We start from the raw sequence: 23,685 nt of genomic DNA, 5'->3' as shown, positions 1-23,685 counted from the left end.
GCAGCTCCCACGGGGGTGTTCCTGAACCCATAGAAGAAGCACTTCTGGCGCTTGATGGCAGTGGCAGTGACATGGAACCCTGCATCCAACATTATGGCACCCACGCTTCCCTAGCGACGGTCTCATTACCCGAAGTGAAAGCTTCAGCGCTTCATTGTGCTGTCTCCAGCAATTTAGCCAAGTCCACTACTCCGATTGCCTTTTTCTAGGAGCCTCTGTCTGATGTAGTCAGAGCTGAACCTGACCACGGTGTTAGACCTTCGAGGTGGGCAGCTGCAGAGACTTCTCGGCAGTTGCAGGCTCACCCCAGCTACCACACTGCCCGCGTATACTCATCAATAAACTCACCGGGCACTTGTTTTCAGCTGCCTAGCAGGAATCGTACGTATATGATGTTCATCGGGGCCGGGTACTGCTTCTGCAGGAACTCCATCACTCAGAGTAAGTAGCAAAGTTTCTTATCGCTTGGAAAACCCGGTGGCTGACTTGAGCGAAAAGCACTGCTCTCTTATCTTCTTTGCTCTGCATGTTGTTGCACCTCATGGATGCGTGAGGCAGTGCACCCACTGGTCGAATTTAGTTGAGGCCTCCAGATTCTTAGGGTATTACCTTGTCCATGGTCTACAATTAAAGTGATTAAATCGATCTACCAATCAATCACAATCAGACAGGCTTTAATCACCTTAAAGTGTCAGCACAGCTTGCGTGTACTGGCCCGGTTCCAAGGCAAATACTGATGGAGGGGTGTGGGCGTAACAGCCTTTGGGGATATCTGGGAGGGAGGAGCCACAGATTTGGTGGGGTGGGGACAGTACATACATACATCTATACACATAGTGGAAGCCCCAGAGTTTATTACCTTTTTAAAGAAGGTACACAATGTGCAGGGCAATTTTAAGAAGAATTTGTTATCACATGATATAACTTGATAGTTCTGTCAACACATTGCTCTTTCAGTTGAGAGTTACTGACTTCAATAAAGGATGTTCTATTTATAGCTCTACCTCCTCATTTTCTTTTGGAAACAACATCACCAAGAAAGCTACAGGCTGTGAATTATGAAGCAGTTTAATGACCTAAAAGTATGATTATAATGAGTAATAATATCCACACCACAGGAAGATAGCACTGCAGAGTAAACTTTTAAATGCTGTATATTAATACAATGAAATAGGAAGACATTTTATAGTTAGAGTATAAATAGAGCCAATTGCAATATCTGGTGTCCTTTGTACCTAAAAGGAAAACAGCTAGTGGAGGTGATTATATGCATTTTAGCAAAATAATAAAATAATCAAGAATAGCCATCATTCATTTCATTCGCATAGCCTGCAGCTAACAATTGACTGATAAATTATCTCCTCTAGCAACATCAAAGTTCTTAGAGTGCCAAAGTTTTGGGAAGATCTAAATCAGGTATTAAAATCACAAAAAGCAACATACCAAAAGATCCAGAGATCTTTCTTCTAAGTAATATAAGAAGTAAAGAACGTGGACTCGATTTCGATGGAGCACAAAAAAGATTAAGCTGTAGCAAAACAATGTATTATGTCAACCTGGAAATCAGAAGAGAGCCTGAGAGTACAGCAATGGTACATAGAAATGAATAAATGTATTCCATTGGAAAAAATAACATATAATTTAAGAAATAACATCACAGTATTCGAACAAATTTGGGAACTGTATATGGAACACAGCAGAGAAGTCCTACCGCAGACCTCCACCCCCTAAAATGACAGAATGAGAAGAAAACAAAATTAACTGACCCAGTGTGTAAAAGTAGATGACACAATTTTCTTGTTTATTTTCATTGTGTGATGACGTTGTTTAATGGGTTTAATGTATCGAATATGTTGAACGTTGAGTGGGTGGGGAGAGGGGTGGGAAGGAGGGAGGGAAGGGAGGGGGGAAAAGGGGAGAAAATGACACTGTGTATATTTAATAGGGAAATGTTTATGTGTATTTTGGTCAATATGGTTCATAGTGTGAAAAATAAAAAAAAATTAAAAACAAGTTCTTAGAGTGTCAACAAAATTCCACAATCTATCCTACCTGCCACAAAATTATAGAGACGATTTTTTCCACTCTGGTTGCCTCAATACCACAAGGAAGGCACAAGTGCCCTGGTCACAATTACTGCATTTGTCTTCTAGTCACACGCCTTTTGAAATGTTACACAGGGGATTTTGCATCTTTAAACCAAACAAATTTTTACCTTTCCAACAAGTTCATTCAGTAAAACCAATAAACTGGTGCCCACAGATTCAAATGTCTGAATGCTATTTATTTATAACAGATACACCAGTATTTTCTACTGAACCTATTGGAATCCTCTGCATGGGACAAATGTGAAAACTTAATGTAGTTGATTTTATTTTCTTGCTTATTAAATATTACTAATACATTGTATTTTAGGAAAAATATTAAAATGACACAGAAGCCTTCAATGTAGTCTAAAATTCTATTAGGTATCACAAAGATGTTATATGGTATTTAACAAAACTCTTTGAAAGCTAATGTGATTGGGTCATTAGCGCACTGGTGCAACACACTGAAATTTTAGTCCTCTTTCGGTATTGTCCACCCAAACAGAAGACATTGACTGGACATCCACACTGATGATTAAACATTACAGACAATGTTGTTTCATTGAGACAAGACTGTGAATAACATGGATCTTACAGGTGGGAAGCTGGCCTTAACTTGAGAAAACGTTGCTCACTGCAGAACACAGCATCTGGGGCATGCTTTTTATCTGCAGTGGAGTTAACAATCAATGGTAGTGCCCCCTCCCCACCCCACAATATTGATGGCTGAAGACCCAGCAATGATAATGCCATTGACTGTCAAGTGTGGACCATTAGACACACACTTGGTGGAGATGATCATTGTATCATACTTGTGCAGTGCAAATGTTATTTGGTAATTATCAACCCATGCCTGAATATTGTTCTGGTCTTAGTACATGCAGGCACAGGGTGCTTCATTTACTGAAATGTTTAGTGATGGAATTGAGCTTTGTGTAATCATCAGTAAACACCTACACTTCTGACTTTATGATCAAAGGATGGCAGCTGGATGGAACCAAGTGATTTAATAATGAACAAAACAAAGAAAGATCTGCAATGCTCCATATCTGGCCATGAACGTAGGGATAAAGGAAATAGTCACAAGATCACATGTTTAAGGAGCAGAAGCAGGCCATTAGGTCCATCGAGTCTGTTCCGTGACTCTACACTAAGCTGAATTATGCACACACCTAATTCCAATTTCCAGCCTTTTCCCCATATCCCTTGATACCCTTACTAATTAAATACGTATTCATTTCCTGTTTAAATTCTCCTAGTAATCTGGCCTCCACTGCTTTGTGGGGCAGTGAGTTCCACAGATCCACGACCCTCTGAAAAGAAGTTCTTCCTCCTCTCTTTTTAATTGGATAACTTCTAATTTTAAGACCCTTGTCCTCGATTCACCCATCAAGGGAAACATCTTATCCGTATTCACTCGGTCAAAACTTTTCAATATTCAAAATATCTCTATGAGATTCCCTCTCAATCTCCTATACAACGAATACGACCCAAGATCTGTCAAACGCTCCCCGTATGCCAACCCCTGCATTCCAGGAATAATCCTAGTAAATCTCTGCACCTTCTCCAATAACATCACATCTTTTCTATGATAGGGGGCCTAAAACTGTACACAGTCCTCCAAATAGGGTCTCACCAATGCCCCATAGAGTCTCATTAACACCTCCCTACTCTTAAACACTATACCTCTTGAAATGAATGCTAGCATAGCATTCGCCTTCTTCACTACCAATCCCACCTGGGCATGAACTTTGAGATTACTCTGCACAAGGACGCCCAGGTCTTTTTGCACCTCCAAGGATTAATAAGCATTAATTAAAAATACTTTCTCACTTATTGGAAGTTTTGAATGATTTTATCATGACAAAGTTGAAATATTCTATAGAATCTAATTATTTAATGACATTTGTAGGAATTCCGGATGAAGATATTTATTTGAGTACAATCTGGAGAGGGCAAAAAATGTATTTTTCTTAAATCCCCTTAGATACTTTAAGTAATATAATGATCATTTCATTTGTATATGTTTTAAAAGCAAATGAAAATGGTCTGTGTGATTTCTCTGCTATTAATAACCCTTTCATTAAATGTTTTTGTTTAATGAATGAAAGGATTAGTAAATCTAGCAAAAAGCTATTTGAAATAATCAGTTGTTGCTCATCTCTCTGATTAATATCTCACACATTGGTTCTGAAACAATTACCTGCAAATTCCAAGGGAATCTTGTAATGATTCCAATGCCATAATTAGCAAAATACCTTTATGCTTCAATTGTCCTCAACTGGAATGGAGTTTTTTTTAACCTGTGGATGTGATGTACAGTAAAGCCCCTGGTTTCCATAATTCAAGCAACTATCAGCCCCTAGCAACTGGCAAAAAAAAACAACAGAAAATTAAAAAAATAAGAATAAAATGTTTGGTTAAAAAAATACAAGTTTAAAATTGTAAGTCTCAGAAATTGTATTTCTCAGAAATAACACATAAACTTTTGGGGAAGATGGGAGCAAATATTCAACACGTGGAGTGCCATGGTCGTAATTTGCTCGCAGCAGCTGTTTGAATAAAATTATATGAAACAGCACTGGTGTTGCTCAGGATAAAAAGGTGGTTGATGCCACTCACCGTTTGGGTGACTCTCTTAAAATGTCTCCTTATCACTGCTTAGTAAGAGACACCCCGGTCAGAGGTTATCTGTAAACATGGGGGGGAAAGGGAGTGGTTAATTATCTATAATGTTATAGTTTGTCTTGCGTTAGGAGGGGAAATGAACCTGCAAATGCAGCAACGGTTAAATGTTTTCAAAGAATTTGACTGAAAATGGAGAAAAATGTTTTAAGCTTAATAGATTCAATGGTGAAGTTTGTTCAATGTAAGCGCAGTATAGTACATAGGAACATAGGAAGTAGGAACAGGAGTAGGCCAAAAATAGCCCATTGAGCCTGCTCCGCCATTCAATACGATCATGGCTGATCTAATTTATGACCTAACTCCGCCTACCTGCCTTCTCCCCATATCCCCTAATTCCTCTACTTTTGTATTTTAAACTGTATATACTTAATGCAGATATATTAGTAAGGCATTGAAAGAGTAAGTCTCAAGCAATCAGAAAATACACTTATCCAGCATCTACCAGTTCCCAAAGGTGCCGGATACCAAGTATTTCACTGTACTTAACTTTCATATAGTGTATTTCATATAGTGTAACATCGAGTCTCTTTCACACTGCCAACCCTCCTTGGAAGCAAGTAAACTTACCGGGCCTGCTGCACTCGGGGAAGCCTTTCCCTCTGCACCGTGATTTACCTGGTTCGTCAGGAACCCAGCATTTTAAGGGGAGAGTCCTGCCTCTCGTGGTGATGTCACAAATGACACAATACACACTCGCAGGGCAGTGAAATCATAGTGGGAATAAAGCACATATGTGCTCAAGGTTTAAAACACGATGGGAAAAAATGTGCACAGTTTAATAAAGCATATGTGCTCAATGTATAAAAGACAGTGGGAAAATCTACCGCAATGGACTGTTCAAACTTAGAACAAACTTGTCATTGTTCCCCAAACAGTAGAGTATAACAACTATTATATAACATTAGATTGTATTTAGGTATTCAAAGTAATTTTGTGATGATTTAAAGCACAGGTACATGCTGATAGCCCTACCAGCCGTGTTCTGACACCCACATCAACTGCACAATTATATTACACAGCCCTGCCGGCTGCATTCTGACAGCCATGCTGACTGCACAGTTATATTTCACAGCATGGCTGGCTGCATTCTTACAGCCATGTCTACTGGACAATTATATTACACAGCCATGCTGACTGCACAAGTTATATTACACAGCGTGGTCAGCTGCACTCTCTAAAATTACAGCCAGCCATGCTCTGACAGACTGACTGATGCAAGCATGCAGGCATTGATGGTACCTGGTAATTGACCATTCACCATTCACACCATCACAGAGTGATTAATGAATTAACTAGGCTGGGCTCTGACACTTGCCCCTACTAAGAGTTAGAGCTTGGTTGATTTTTACTCGTCCTGCCCGGTTGGAAGTAGGAGGTGACCTGCAGGCATGGATAGATGATTGGAAATAGTAAGGAAATAGAGTAGGTTCTGGTTTACTGCATACAGTTCTGGTCACCCTATTATAGAAAGGATACAGTACAGCAGAGGTTTACCAGGATGTAACTTCGTTTAGATAAAGCATGTCATAGAGAGGGATTAGACAAACCTGTTTTGTTTTTGGAGTATAGGAGGCTGAGGGGAGACTGGATTGTGGTTTATAAAACCATAGATGGTTAGATGTATGAGGCTTCAGCATTTTAAATTTAATGTAAGTGACTTGTTTAAAAGCACTGAGGGTATGTTTACTAAATTTGTTGATGATAAGAATAGGTAGGAAGGTATATTATGAAGCATTCACAAAGAGTCTATTAGGTAGGTTAAATGAGTGGGCAAATTTATGGCAGTGAGATGTTATGATGAGAGAAATGTGAAATAATGCAATTTGGCAGGTAGAATAATAAAAGAATCTTGAGAGATTTCCAAGTTCTGAGATGCAGAGGGATCTGGGCATTCCAGTACATGATTCACAGTAGGTGTATATGCAGATATAGCAAGTAACTGAGAGACCTAACAGATTAATTTGCTTATTGCAAATTATTGCAAATATCTCCACAAAAGTGGAGATATTTTAGGTGAGATCACATCTGGAAATGCTGATGCACTGGAAATAATTCAGATAGAATTTATGAGACAATGACCTTATGAGGAATGGTTGGATAGGTTAGTTTTGTCAATGCTGGTGTTTAGAAGAGAAAGAGGAAGCCTATGAAAAGGTGGAGACAGAAAGAGCTTTTACTTTTGTGGCAAAATCTGGAACTAGATTTAAAAATAACACTGAACAATAATTTTTTTCAAAAGGTTTGCTTGCTGATTGACAACTCCAAGTTGAACACACAGATCATTTCAGACTTGCTGTATCAAGTTGGCAGTGGAAACGTCAAATTAATTTTTATTGTATGTTGCATTCACCACAGATTTAACGGAATGTATCACAGCTGTTGCAACATTGATGAGACATTTCTGCTGTATTGAATCTTCCTGAAGACAATAAATGCTATTATTAAGTACACTCACTCTGCTATTGTCTGAAGAATATGTGCATCAACATGTATATCAATGCAATGTACATATGAGCTGGTTTTACAGCCTGTCTGCATTTATTCTGACTAAGCATGCCCAGACCTAACTCTATATTTGCATATTAGCTGCATTGAGTGCACGTTCAAGCTGGCACTGGCCAAAATAACTTGCTTTGTGGGCAATATACATAGATTCAAAATATGACATAAAGTTATAATATAGGTTATATCTAATAAACAGCACATGATAATAAAACCGTAATGTGTTTTTCATGATCAGTAGCACAAAATCCATAAAACTACACCAAATAGTGTTCAGGAAACAAAATCTTCATTGTCCAGTGTTCAGGGGTCACATATTTCAGTCACAGCTGAAGCAATTTCTTTTGTGCCCAATAATTTACTTTCTAGCCTCTTGCTGCTCTTAAGCAGGTTTTAATGAGATTCTCTGATGCCTGAATTGTTTAACCAGTGCAGCATTTTGAAGAAATCTTCTGGGAATATTTAAATGATGCAAAGTAAATTATTGTTGATTAATATATTTGACCTGTTAATCATTTTTTGAGCTCAGGTGAAGGTTTACTGAACAAAACCATTTGCTCTTTTCCTTTGTTCAGAGGTGGTGCCTGACCTGATGAGTATTTCTATCTATCTGTCTTATTATCAATTTGACAACTTTGTCTGAATGTACCTGTATTCTTGCAGGATTCACAACATCGCAATATCTATTCAATCACAGAGTGTAGATGTCATTGGCATGACATGTTTGAAAGAAGAGTTTTGCTTTATGACCTTCCATGCTTCCTTAGGGTAGCTGCTCACCTGGAGGTTAATCTAATTCTTCAAGTCTCTAGGACAGTATAAAATATAATGTTGTTTGCAACAATTTCCCTCAACTATGACTTAGTTATGGAAACACACAGTTGTTTTGCTTTCCTGGGAAGTTTCCTTTGATGGCATTATCGCAGGTGTAGTTAATCCACAAGAATGTATTCTTCTAAAAATACAGAAGGCTACGAACACACACAGCTAAATAAATGACATTGTTAAATGTATTAGAGGCGCTCTGAAAATATGAAGCAAGGAAATTGGGAACAACCAAAATCATTCACTACTTCCAAGCTCGTTTTAACAATTTTAAATATAGGCCTCAGCTGGATATCACATCTTAAAATATTCAAAGTATGTGCTGTTACTCAATCCGAAGATTGCTACGGCTGACGAATTTGAAGAGAGAGATGATTTAGGTATAAAGGAGGCACATTGCCATAAGGGGTAAGGGAAGAAGAAACAAATCCAGAGCTCCCTGAATGATGACATACAATAAAGTGAAAATTTTAAAAAAGACTGCCAACAACATCTGTTGGGCTTTGAGTATCAGCAAGAAGCAGGCAAACTACGAAATAGAAGACACCGGGGAAGAAAAGAGAGTATAACTGCAAAGATTAGATACAACACTTTCTTTTGGCATCTGAACAGTGAAATGTAGTAGATGGAGGAGAGGGGGCTATTAAAGATTAAAAAATGAGCATTTTTACATGAATGCTGAAAGCATTGTCAAGGTATTAAATGTATTTACAACAGTCTGAAACAGGGAAAGGGATTCCTTCCAAAACAATAGCAACAGAGAAAATAGTTGAAGCTCTCAAAATCACCTGACGTCTCGGGAAAAAAAAAACTCCTTTAACCAAGATTCCACTTATTTTTATTTGCACTTAAGTATGCAGGTATACAGCTAACTTCCAATAACTTCACTTTGGCTTTACTAGTTAACCTATCACTTCTGAAATGAAATCACAACTAGGAGTCAAATACTATCCACAGGTTGGTCTTACTTCATCAGGGTACTCCTTACAATTATTGCTGCTGCTCCCAACCTCTCCGACTGCTCATGGGGGCTTTTTATGATCTTGGCTGACTTCTCTGAGGCAGCACCTCATGTAGATATATTCAATGGACTTTGCTCGTTTTACCATTATCTGCAGCCCTCTGGGTTATGACACGCTCGAATGTCCGAACCATAATGTGAAACAACCAATCAGTATGCTTTTCACAGTCCACCTCTCCGGCTGTTAAATTGCACTTTCGTCCTCTCCAAATTAGCTGGGTAAAAACAACAGTGTTCACTGAGGAACATGCTTCCAAAACTAAAGTCGCAAAATTCTTTGAAGAACAAGTTTTCAGTCAGGCTAAATTCTGAAGCATATCCATTCTGCTGCTGTTGATTGACAGTTACCAGGTTACAGTGTACTCCTTGTGGCCAGTGTGTACCGCTGAAGAGAAAGACGCATAAGACTTTCAATTACTTTCAAAAAGGAGAGGACTTCTCTGGGTTACAGATGTTGTAAACCCATTGACTACTATCAAATCAAAAATTTTACCTACATTTTTGCAGTCACATTTCTTAAACAAACAATGAATGCTGCTACAATCAAGTGCAAGATATACAAATGCTGAAATGGGAACCTGTTTTGAAGGTCGTGGACCAAAAAAGACTTGGAGATCAAATTGTTTTGGTCTCCTACGGGGATCTGTGCTTTGGCTTTTCTCTACTATATTTAGTAATGCGCTAGAAATAGTTGATTACACAGTTTTGTAGATGACACCAAAGGTCAGGAATATAGATGATGCTCGATTGCTTCAGGCTAGTCCAGATGTTTTGGGAGACAGGAATTTGGGGTTCTGAAGCAGGATCATATAAAACACTTTTATAAGAATAAATAAATAAAAAACAAAATAGTGCACGAAAAGTAAGGCAGTGCCTTTGGTTCATTGATTATTCAGGAATCTAATGGCAGCAGGGAAGAAGCTGTCCTTGTGCTTGGTTTTATGCTCCTGTTCCTTTTTCCCCCAATAGTAGCAGAATGAAGAGGGCATGGCCTGGGGGGTGGTGCTGGGGTCTTTGAGGATAGAAGCTGCTTTATTAAGACACCACCTCATATCGATGTCCTCGATGGAGTGAAGTCTGGGGCCTGTGTTGTCATAGGCCGAGTTAACAGCCGTCTGGAATTTTTACTTGTCTTGAGAGTTGGCACCTCCATACTGGGCAGTGATGCAACCATGCTCTTCGTGGTACACATGTAGAAGTTTTAGAGGGCGACATATCGAATCTTCTCTAGTATCTCACAAAGTATAGCTGCTGGTGAGCCTCCTTCATGATTGCATCGACATGGAGGCTCCAGGATCGATCCACAGAGAGGATGACACCCAGGAATTTGAAGTTCTTGACCCTTTCCACTTCTGAGCCCTCGATGAGGAATGGATCATGTTCCCCTGACTTCCTTCTGAGGCCAGGGTTAATTGCATAAAATACATGCACCTTTCAAGAAAAATATATTTAGATATGGAGAGAATTAAAGAGATGTGGCATTGAAATAAATACATTCAAGATCAATCTGCATCCAGATGGACATAATACTTCTTTATGTCCCCTGACCACCCTGTTTCAATTTCTCTGTCATCACCAATGTCCTTTAATATCCACTTCTCTCCACCCTTTCATAGACATTCCCTTTTCTCTCTTCACTCCTCCTCACTTTGAAACCTTAAACTTGTTTAATTTCTATCCTTCACAGCTCTGATGGAAGATCATTGACCTGAAACATTAAATCTGTTTTTTTTTTATTTAAATTTTTACTTTTTGAAAAAAATAGACATCCAGCATGCTAACAGGCCATTTTGGCCCACAAGCCTGTGCCACCTAATTCACCTACATCCCCATTACATTTCAAACGGTGGGAGGAAACTGGATCCCCCGGGGAAAACTCATGCAGACACAGGAAGAACAGACAACCTCCTTGCAGTGTGCACAGGATTCAAACCCCGGTCCCAATCAATGGTGCTGTTAAGGTGTAACGCTACTGCTATGCTCAAATGCTGCCTGACCTAAATTTTCAGCAATGGGATAATTTTAAGAAAGCAAGGATGCATTTATATGACAAATGACTAAAGGACAAAGATACTCTGCTGGGACTTTGATTATGGAGTACAGTACTCTGTATTTCATTATAATATGATTGAAAATGCTTTCCTCCAGGAGTAATGTACAATAATGACTATTTCTAGGTCATTTACCTCTCATCAGACATTTGATTATGCACTTCTCCATAAGATACATGCTTAAACATCTGACATGATTTCTGCATCCCACATACATAATGACTCCTTGAAAATTTATTAGAAATCAAAATAGAAAACTTTCCATCAGAAGTTTGACACCAAAAATTATAAGTTATTCTGAGAGATGACAATGTCCATCTGGAGAGTAGCAATGCTTCCTGCTGTACTGAAGAGGGTCCTCTATCAAGACAAATCCCACAACTTATCTTTAGTCCTTTCTGCCCAGTGCTCCTGGCATTCTCCAACATCACTTCATGCTCCTAGCCCCTGAGGCACAATCCCCAATTCCTTCTTATTCCCAAGTCTTCATCACCTGAGTATCCTCACTTGCTGATCCTGCATTTCTTCATCCATGAACATGCCAAAGTCACAGGTGCCCATATTGTTGACATACCTTTAGCCAAAGCCCTGAAGGAGCAAATAATCTTGCCTTTCACTTATTGAAGTTTATCTCACATTGACGGGCAATAACTAACTGGGATTGTGCAATTATGAATGTCCATCCCACAACCTAACATCTAAAGCTTCCTCAGCTATTAACCAATTTAGAATGTCTAATAATGAAGAATATACATTTTGTTTCATTCTTAATTTAATATTAAAGATAAGAATTATGTGGTGGAAGTGCACAGCAGGTTAATCAGTGAAGTATGTGTAGAAAGCCTTAATCAGAACTTGGGTTCTGACAAATTTCTATTTGAAATGGTACAACCAAACTTAAACCCTCCATTATATTGTTTAAAAATCTGTTGGAACTCTCCCTGTAACCCCCATCCTTCTCCTTGATGCAACAGTTCTTGAGTGAAGATACTCCATGCATATCCAACTGATGAAGCAGAACTCCCAGAAGCACTTGTTTTAATATACAGATATTACAGTCAAGTGATTAGAAAGGACTAAGGTGACTTTGTTGAAACATCCATATATGAGAGAAAGAGAGAGAGAGAGAGAGAGAGAGAGAGAGAGAGAGAGAGAGAGAGAGACTTTGTAGCATGAGAAAGTAAAGCTAGTACTCTTTCACACATTATGATGAACCGTGCTTTCTGCATGGGTAAATGCAGATCAAAATGGTGATTCAATTGATCCACTCAGTTAAAACATATTTGTATACAGAAATATACACAGAAACCCCATAAAATTTTATTCTAGTTTTCCACTTGCTTCATTAAATCATATTTTACCAACTCAGTAACCATGGAGATCGTACATTGGTTTCATGACATCATTGGAAAGTTGTTAAAAAACATAAAAGCAATAACTTAAGAGGTTTTTGCCAAGACACTGAGCACATTTATAGAGAAGTAATCCAGTGGTAATTAAAACAAACAAAGTAAAGATGCAACATACCCCATGGGATTTGATAAATCATCAGGAGAAAAAATTCAAATGGCAGAGCTGCTTACCCAAATCTAGAATTAAACTGATTTTATCATAGATAATTTGAATGAGCATTTTGAATTAATATATTATTCTTCCTGGTGAAATGAAAAGAGAAAATTTTAATAACTTATTTTTCAATTAAATTGAAAGCTGAGAGACAAATGACTTGCACAGTGTGCAATCAAACAAATTCATTTTGTATTTGGGAAGCTAAAGTGCTATGAGTGTTTATAACTCAAAGAACTTAAATAAATTAATTTTCTTTTACAGTAAATCATAAATAACACTCATTCCAATAATATTCTGATGCTTTCAGTTAGACATAAAGATATTTATATTAAATGCTTCTTTTTCAGCTTGTAATGAAAATGCACAGTTAAGCACTTTATTTTTCAGTTGATGGTCTCTAAAAGCATTTTTGAATAGCTCACGCAATCTCAGCATGTTCTGTCCTTCTTTCTGAATGTACACCTACTTGGGATTAGGCAGAATAGATGCAGCCACTGAAATGTTTCCCCCCTGTGTACGATTGTAGGCTGAGCCTTATCATATCCATGTAAATGTGGTATCACACCAGTGCTTTCTGACATCACCTCAATAAAACAGTTGATGAGATGCTGGAAGATTTCTACTTTGCATTTTGCTCATGGCAAATGGAGCATCAAGAAAGAGAGAAGTTCACTGAATTATATTTTAGATTTGTTTTAAAAATTAATATTGGATGATAGGGTAATGCAGTAACTTTATTTTTTGGGGTTAAAATGCACTGACAGGATTAATATCTTCTTATTCAAAGTATAGGAGATTCAAATTTGGCAAGTGCTTGCCTGGTTTTTGGGAATGGTTGCACGAAATCTTCATTTGATATCAAGTTACCATAGTACTAAGAAGAAACTTTAAGAATTTCCTGGCCGGTGAAATTTGAACAGGAAAGGAATCGGAGATTGCTTCCATTTACCTTCCAGTAAAAATATACTTCAGATATTTTTCCTTTAGGCCCATTGTTTGCATATTTTGTTGCTGGCATTTTTTTTAAGTTTATTTAAGAATTTTACAAAACCAAAAACAATGTATAGTCTAAAATTACCCTCTACTACCCCCCCTCCTCCCCTCTCCCATCTATCCTACCCCTTATCACCCTCCCCTCTACAGAGCTTATATTAAAAAAAATTACATCATATCTTAACAGGTTGTTGTACAGTGTGCCCTCTATTTACATCTTTCAACACATAAAGCTTTTACTTAACATCTCAACCCATATATTCCAAATACAAACTCCACATCTTAATAAAAATAAGAATAATTATTTCACAAATTGCACGTTATTTTCTCTAAATAAATACATGATTGAATTTCATTGTGCCATCTTTGTATATTCAATTCAACATAATTTTTGCAAGTTACAGCTATACACTTTCTAGCCACTGCCAATCCTAAATGAATAAATGCAATTTGAGGTTTCTCCAAATGTAAATTTGCCATAATTGTATTCATGCATCCCAATAAGCATACCCATGGATCCACATATAAATATATTTGGAATAAATCTTGCAAAAGTTTGATGACTTTTTCCCCCAAAGGGCTTAACCTTTCTACATTCCCAGACAGAGTGTAAAAAAGTACCTGCCTGATCGCCACATCGAAAACATAAATCTGACCCACTAACTTCATAATTTTTCAATTTTTCAGGAGTTAAATATAACTGATAATGAAAGTTATAATTAACTAAACTATATTGTACATTAATTAATTTCATAGCATTATTCAAACACATATCAGAACACTCCTCCACAGAAATAGGAATAAATAAATCCTTCTCCCATTTATTCTTTATTTTAAAAATATCTACCCTTTTCAACTTTTCCTGTAATAACAAATACATTTCTGAAACAAATCTTTTTCCCTTATCCACAATTAGTTTCTCAAATTTCATTTGCCCAGGTAATATTATCTCTCTACCAAAGCATTCTAATAATAAATCTCGTACTAGATAATAAATTTCTCTCTAAGTCTATTAAATGAAAGAAATGAATCTACTTCAAAACAATCTTCCACTAATATCACTCCTTTTGATTTCCAATCCTTCAAATAAGGATTATTCATAGAAAATGAATTTAGCTGATTCTGATATAATGGTGTTTTGGTGAATTCCTACCTTTTAATCCTATAAGCTGATTCCACTTATACCATACCCCCATCAAATATTTCAATATAGGCAGTTTATGCCATTATAGAAGCAAAGGATTCCATTTATATATAAAATGATGCATTGATCTTTCCTGAATTTGATTAATCTCCACCTTCACCCACATCAGAGGTTGGTCAATATCAAGCAGTCTATTAATAAACTTTAATTGTGCTGCTTGATAATAATTAAAAGTATCACAGTATAGACCAATACCTTTATTGAATGTAGATTATAAAATTGTAGCAAAAGTTTTGGCATGACTGGCTAACTGTTTACCAAAATTAGTACACGTAGATCAAGCAGGATTTATTAAGAATAGGTAATATTACTAAATTAATTACAATAATTAATGCTTAAAGACAACAACTCAACCAACCAATGATACTAGCATTAGATGTGGAAAAGGCCTTTGACCGTGTGGAGTGGAATTTTTTTTTATTTAAGGTGTTAGAAAGATATAAACTTGGACCACGCTTTACTGGTTGGGTTAAGGCATTATATACTAATTCTTCTGCTCGGGTGTTGACGAATGGAAAGATTTTGCAGGTATTTAATTTGTTTAGATCAACTAGACAGGGCTGTCCATTGTCATCAGCCTTATTTGCATTAGTTATAGAACCTTTGGCCCAAGCGATTAGGCAAGAAATGAATATTAAGGGAATTACAATTGGTGGGCAAGAGTATAAAATTAATCTGTTTGCAGATGATTTGTCTCAAGCTAAGAATTCTTTAGAACCACTACAAAATTTGTTGAAATGTTATGGGGTAATGTCAGATTATAAAGTAAATTGGGATAAAAGTGAAATATTACCAATATCAGATGGAGATTACTCAGATTGAGAACAACTCACAAAGTTTAAATTGTCAAAAAAATTAAGTATTTAGGTGTATCAAAATTTATATAGTTTAAATTATATACTGTTATTAAATAAGATGAAGTTTGATCTAACTAGATGGAAGGAGTTACAATTTACTCATCCAATCAGTGTTAACTGTATCAAAATGAATATATAACCTCACATTCAATATTTGTTTCAATCTATTCCAAGTGCTATACTGGGAAAATTTTTTAAGGAACTCAATAAAGTAGTTTGTTTGTTTTTATGGAAAGGTAAGTTATCTAGAGTCTCTATGCAAGAGTCTCTATGCAAGAGTCTCTATGCCAGAGTCTCTATGCAAGAGTCTCTATGCAAGAGTCTCTATGCAAGAGTCTCTATGCAAAAGTTGACATGGAGGTATGACTTGGGAGGTCTTCAATTATTATCAAGCAGCACAATTAAAGTTGCTGGCATTTTTGAACATGACCCTAATTAGTTTATGTGGACTTAGCACATCATTCCAGTTATCTCCCATACACAAAGCATGTGGACTAACAGGGAGTTTGATTTTTTTTAGATATTAAATAACAATGGTATACAGTATGTGCACAAGAACATTTGTCTCAACTTGCAGATCTCATGGATGAAGGTTTGAATTGTGCTATTCCATCCTATTTAATGATAACTCAGGAGAAATCAACTGTCAGCATTCACCAATAACATGGAATACTTTAATACTCAAGCAAACTACTTATTAGAGAACATGAAATCTGCACGATATTACTTAGGTAGCTAAACTATAAGTTGCAAGTTGAAAAACAAGCACAATTTAACAGTCATTGCCTGTCACGTAATTGTAGCTGATAACCAAGGACACCCAGTGAAGTCTGAACCAATCACGAGTAGCCATGGGCATTGGTGTGCTTGGAAGAATCAATCATTGACAAGCATGCTGAAAATAGGGATAAAGAGAATCAAAGGACAAACTAATATCCAACTGTTTCACAGGAGTTAGCTGGGATTGGTTGGAATCTGAGGAAAGGCGTTAAAAAATTCAAACCTCAGGGATCATTGGTTTGATTAATACACCATGAAGACTCTAGGATGGTTAGAGTTTTTTTTTCTCTGATTTGTTTGCTAATAATTAAAGATCTAGAGAGTATCTCTGTGTTTTTTGTCTAGGCAGTTCAGGTCACTCTATGACAATCACACTTGCAATCCAAGTGTTTAAAGGTGACAAAAGTCTCTTTCATACTTGCCAGTGATCCCAGGACACCAAATCAGCTTTTAAAGTGGCAAGTGTGAAAGCAAAATCTGCTCAACGCCGGCGTCAGATGACGCCATCTCACACCAGGGATTGCTGGCCTCGACCACTAGTCTACAGATGCCAGTGTTGAGATCAGGCAAGTGTGAAATGGGCAATTGCATTGCAGGCATTTCCTGTTAAAGGTAGAACAGACCAAATGCTGGGGGTGAACCCTTGCAAGTGTGAAAGTGTTCAGTGTCCCGGTTAGGTGTGGTCTAGTGTGAAAGGCCAAACCTCCATTCCTATCCTGGGACACTGAACAGGCACCAGAACAAATGTTAGAGAGGGGCTCGTTTAGTGGAGAGGGGGTGCTAGCTAGGACCAACCTGTCAATTGGGGTGGGGTGCTAGCCGATACCTACCTGTTAACCAGGAAGGGGGGATTCTATCCACCTCTGAATTAGGAGATGAGGCCTCTCCTTTAACCTGGCCAGGGGCGGGGGATGAGTTGCTAGTGTGCATTAAGCTAGACGCTAGTGATGCAGGAGGGGGTGGAGGTGGGTCTGATGGCCAGAGATGGCTGCGACTGTATTGGCGGCACAGTTCCTTGTTTTGGTGGGCAATGTCTGAGGATGCTCCTCCTTGGCGCTGATCCTGCAACCCGGCTATTTAAGGGGTCCCGCACCCACAATGATGCAATGAATGATGTGTCACACACTCACCAGATGTACTGCTGGAAGTTAAGAATCGAAGTCTGAATGGCAAATAGGAAGAATGTTCAGATGCTGGCTGCCATGGTGACGCATGCATGCAAGTGTTGACATCACCGGAATAAGCGGGTCAGCCACTTTCCTTTACAAATCAGCCTAGGCAAGTTTTATTGGATTACCTGACTACCTTGGAGGTAGGTCAGGGACCTGGGTGGGTTCCAATGGGGTTGACCTGGTTAGACCCTTTCAAACTGCCACATAACTGGGGCACTGGGCATGCAAATTGCTCGGTTAACCCCATTTTACACATCAGTTTGAAAGAGCCTATTGAGAATCATCATAATAAGATAGCAATAAACTGGAAACCATGAAGGAAAGATTCACAAACATATTACTGGGAAAGGAAGACTTGAGTTACAAAAAGTGACGGGATAAGCTGATGTGTTTATTCCCTGGAACCTAGGATGCTATGGAGGTGATCTTATAGAGGGGTAATCTTATAGAGGGGCAGAAATGAGGTGGATGGACAATTCTCAGAGGATGAGAGTCTAGAACAAGAGGGCATAGGTTTAAAATAAGAGGGATTTAAAAGGAATGCAAGAGGCAAGTTTCCCATCATCCACCCCCTCACCCCCACTTGATGGATGGAGTGAGTTGCTGAAGAAAGTGGCAGAGGTGGGTTCAATTATAACATGGCAATAGATAGAGGGACAGGGAAGTTTTAGAGGGACAATGGTCAAACACAAGCTAAATAGGATTAGCTGAGTTAAGTATGGATGAGTTAGACCAAAGGGTGTTTTAATGCTCCATGACTGATAATTGACTGACACAAAGCTCTCCCTTTTGTACTGCTTAATCCTTATAAGACCACATACATATTCTAACTAACTAGTCCAGAGTTTTCAGACTTTACTGGCTCCTTAGTGGATACCTGGCAGTCAGATTACAATGTTTCCTTGGAGAAAACAAGTTATGCAAATTGTTTGTGAATGGACAGAATTTTTCCTTTCTGTTTACTTAGCTTGCAGTCTGGTTGCTTTATTTTAGTGGCGTAGAGAGATTCCATTCTCTCTTATTTTATGTTGTGTAGGATTTGGATTTTATTTTAATAATCAAAGTTGGTCAAACTAATGTTAAATATCTTCCTTAAGTTTGCTGTCTTTAGGATTTTTTTTAAATTATAGCAAAGATAGAGGGGAAAAATCCAAGCATTCTGGAAAGATGGATCAAATTCAGCCTCTTGGGAAGATTTGTACAGTTGATTGATTAGGACAAATCAACACTTGCCCTTAAATTTCATAATTTCCATGAAAATATATTTAATATTTTGACTTCTAACAGCCAGTTGCTGGGTCATACAATTTATGAAGCCCATCCTCACTTATTGCTGTAAATTATCCAATATTGCATTTGCACATAATTATTATCAAAGTACAGTTCTCCTCTCTCCATGACCTCCCATCAAAAAGTGTGCAGAATTTGCAGTGCTTAGTATGACTACGTTCAGCATCAGATCAGGAAAATTCACTCAAGTATCGGAAAAATGAAATATTCATACAAGACTAGCTTTTCAGAGATTAGACAGAGGCCAATCGTCTGGAAAAAGATAACAATCCTTGCTCTGTATGAAGCTATGCTACATTTGATGTGTGTGCGATACATAATATCACAGTCAATGTTTTAAATGTTACATTAATGTGTTGAGAGGTCAAGGTAAGAAAGATATTCCTCCCATACTTTAGTCAAATAATTCTGCTACAAAATAAAAAAAAAACTAGTCTGTTAGCAACAACTAAAAATAACCCTGAATGTAATTGCCTGGTGAAAACTGCAAAACAATAACCATAAAAATAACTGTCATCCACTCTGCACTCTTAGAACTGATGCCCAATGCTAATGCAAGATACTCGAGTACGAGCCTTCTTTTGTGCAAGTTTACATTCCATGATGTACAATGGCAGATCAGAACAGTGCAGTAAAGATTTTTTATTATCTTCTGTTGCATCTTCTCTGATGTATATATTTCTTCAACAGTAACAATAGCATTAAGGGAAGTAAAACTTCAGAGTACAAGAGGGCTTTGGAGGCATGTACAGTAAAGATAAAATGATCTCATATATAATATTAACAAGACCTGTGGCAGTGCAGTGTCTGTGAATGAATGAGTTTCCCTCCAATGTCCTTCTTATGTAATTAAGCTAACATTTTGCAGTAAAGTAGGCCAATTCCCAGTGCGAACAGCATAATATAGACAATGCTATGTGTTCTATGAACCTACTGCGAAAAAAATAATCTTCTTGTCTCTTTATTTTGATGATAACAGATCCACTGTATAATTTTGCTTGTAACTCACTGCATCGGAAATGTTGGGAAGAAATAATGCAAATAAAGAAAGTTAGTAAAACTTTATTCACATGTCTGCTGACATTCAAGCTTTCTGCTTCCCAGGCCGTTTTATCTAAACATACAAACAACTTTTACAAATAACTTTCTGACAGCCTTTATCATTCAATTCATTCACTGTGTAATTGGTTTCACACCACATATTATGTCCTAATGATTTTGATTTGAGTGTAATGTTAAGACATTTCAGAGTAGAATTTCAAAATCCATTCATCAGCATCTCATACAACAATACAGCACAGCACAGACCCTTCAGCTTTCGATGTTGTATTTGTGGCGCAACTAATGGTGAGGCTGTAATCGAGCAGGCTGATGATGTCACAGGGCAGAAGTCCCACATCCGGGAGAGGGGCTCGGGACCAGCAGAGAAAGGCTGCGCATGTAGATATTCACTAAGTGTATGGCAAAATAAAGCAAGCTACGGACAAGACACCAGGCTCAAGGTAGCTTTTGTATGAGTGTGTTTGAACCCAACATGATAATGCTGACCCATATATTCCTTCCTAGAAAAAAGTACCAAACCCTCCCTAACCCTTAAGAGACTCTTAAATGATCCTAGTGTTTCAGCTTCTACCACCATACCTGGAAGACATTCCAGGTGCCCACACCTGTGTTTAAAAAAAAACTTACCCCTAATGTCTTCCCCAAACTTTGTATGCGTGCCCTCTGGTGTTTGCTGATCCTGCCCTAGGATACAGATGCTGGCTGTCCACCTTATCTATGTCTCTCATAATCTTGTAGACCTCCAAGTCTCCTCTAAGCTCCAAAGTGAAAAGCCCCAGCTCTGCTAACCTTATCTCATAAGACCCATTCCCCAAGTCAGGCAACACCCTAGTAAATCTCCTCTGCACCCTCTCCACAGCTTCCACATCCTTCCTATAATGAGATGAACACAATACTCTAAGTGTGGTCTTACCAAAGATTTGTAGAGTTGTAACATGACTCCCAACTCCGGAGTTCAATCGCCTTATTAATGAAGCCCAGCATCCCATAGGCCTTCTTAACTGTCCTATCAATCTGTGCAGTGATCTTGAGGGTTGTTTGGATTTGCCCCTCTGTTCATTAACACTCTTAAGTAACTGACCATTAATCCTGTACTCATCCTTCTGGTTAGTCCTTCCAAAATGCATCACCTCACAGTTATCCAGATTGAACGCCATCTGCCACTTTGCTGCCCAACACTGCATCCAGTCTATATCATCTTGTAACCTTCAAAAAACTTCAGCTCCATCCACAACTCCTCCAACCTTAGTGTCATCTGCAAACTTACTGATCCATCCATCAGCCTCTTCATCTAGGTCATTAAAATAAAAAAAAATCACAAAGAACAGGGGTCCCAGAACAGATCCCTGCAGCACTCCACTAGTCACTGATCTCCAGGCAGAATACTTTTCAATGCTACTATTCTCTAGTTTCTTCTTACAAGCCAATTATTTTTATCCATACAGATATTTTTCCACTGATCATGACTCGTGACTTCCTGGATGAGTATCTTGTGGTGACTTTGACAAATGCCTTGCTAAAATCCATGTAGACCACATCTACTGCATTACCCTCATCAATTTCTTTTGTTATCTCTTAAAAAAAAATGCTCAATTAGGCTCATGAGGCACAACCTTCCCTTCATAAAGCCACATTCCCAATTTGACTGTTTCTATCCTTTTCCATAGCTATGTTGAAGCTCAGGGAGTTGTGGTCACTCTCACCAAAATGCTTCCCCCACAGAGAGGTCCACCACCTGACCAGGTCCATTCCCCAGAACCAGATCCAATGTGGCCTCTCCTCCAGTTGGCTGCTCCACATACTGCATCTAGAATCTTTTGTGTACATACCTGACAAATTCAATCCTATCTATCCATCTTGCAATCAGTAAGTGCTTGTCAATATCAAAGAAGTGGAAATCGCCCATACTACAACACTGCATTTCCCCATAGCATTCCAAAATCTACCTGCTTACCTGCTCCTCAGTATCCCGAGGGACATTGGGGGGCCGATAGTCTATTCCCAGCTCTCTTCTGATTTCTGACTTCAACTCACACCAACTCAGTGGACACTCCCTCTGCATCATCTTCCCTGTCTATGGCTGTGATACTATCCCTGACCAATAATGCTACTCCCACCCTCTCCTACCTCCTATCCAAGTCTTTTTAAAACACCTAAATCCCAGTATCTGCATCAGCCAAGTTTCAGTAAAGGCCTCAACAGTGTAGTTCCACATACTGATCCAGGCTTTAACTTCATTTCTTTTATCCTTAATACTCCTAGCATTGAAATAGACACATTTCATCCCCTCTAACTGGCTACCTTTACATTTTGTCCCCTGCCTGTCCTCCCTCACCAACTCAGAACACATGGAAACATGCTTTTGTCCTTCTACCCTAATCTTTGCCTTCACATTTTGATTCCCACCTCCTGTCAAACTAGTTTAAATCCTTCCCAAAAGCTCTAGCAAACCTGTCGGCCAGGATATTGGTCCCCCTCCATTCAGGTGCAGCCCCATCCTTTTGGTACAAGTCAGACATTTCCTAGAAGAGATTTCTTCCTAGAAGAAATCTAAACCCCTGCCGCTGGTACTAACTCTTCAGCCACACATTCATCTGCCACAACTTCCTCTTCCTACCCTCTCTGGCGTGTGGCACAGGCAACAATCCTGAGATTACCACCCTTGAGGTCTTGCTTTTTAACTTCTTTCCTAGCTCCTTATATCCCCTCTTCAGGGCCTTGTCCCTGTTCCTAACTATGTATTTAGTCCTCACATGGATCACAACATCCAGCTGTTCATCCTCCCCCTCCAGAATGCTATGAACTTGACCTGATGCTGGTACCAGGGAGGAAACATACCATTAAGACCCTTGATCTTGTCCACTTATCTAACCAACAAATCCCCAATCATCATCACTCACCCCTTCCCTTCTGAGCCAAAGGTCCAGCCCCTGTTCCAGAGACATGACCATCTCAACTTGTCCTTGGTAGATCATTCCCCCAATAAAATACTTCAGGAGGGGAACAGCAACAGAGGCGCTCTGCCTCTTTCCCTACCCTCTCCCAACAGTCACCCAGTTACCTACCTCCTGATTTTTTTTGAGGTGACTGCCTCCCTGAAGCTCCTGTGTATCACTACTTCTGCATTCTTTAAGATCCACAATATGTCAGGAGTTCCAGCTAGATGCACCTTTTGCAGGTGTAGTCATCAGGAACAAATGTGTTGTCCCTGACTTCCCACATCCTACAACTAGAGCACTGGACTGCCCTAACTACTACCTACATCACCCACTCCTACATTAATTGAATTTATTAAAGAAACTTGCAGGTCTTATCTCTCTGGGAGCAAGTTCTCCCTCAGCCCTCCAAAGCCTCTAGAGTCAAAGGTCCACTCCTACACTTCTCCTTTAGCTTCTTCTCCCTTTATTTGTCCCTGCAAATTATCTTAATCACCCAATTACTTACTCCCACAAATCAACACTGCTTAACCCTTTTCTCTCCGTGCCCTTCTAAACTCTAACACTCACTTCTCCAACAAGATATTTGCCTCCCCCCACCTGTTAGATCTGCTTTGTTCATGAATGAGTGAGTCAGACACCAGACTG

The sequence above is a fragment of the Narcine bancroftii genome, chromosome 2, assembly GCF_036971445.1.
Source record: "Narcine bancroftii isolate sNarBan1 chromosome 2, sNarBan1.hap1, whole genome shotgun sequence".
Lineage (NCBI taxonomy): Eukaryota > Metazoa > Chordata > Chondrichthyes > Torpediniformes > Narcinidae > Narcine > Narcine bancroftii.
Note: the sequence above shows the minus strand (reverse complement) of the source record.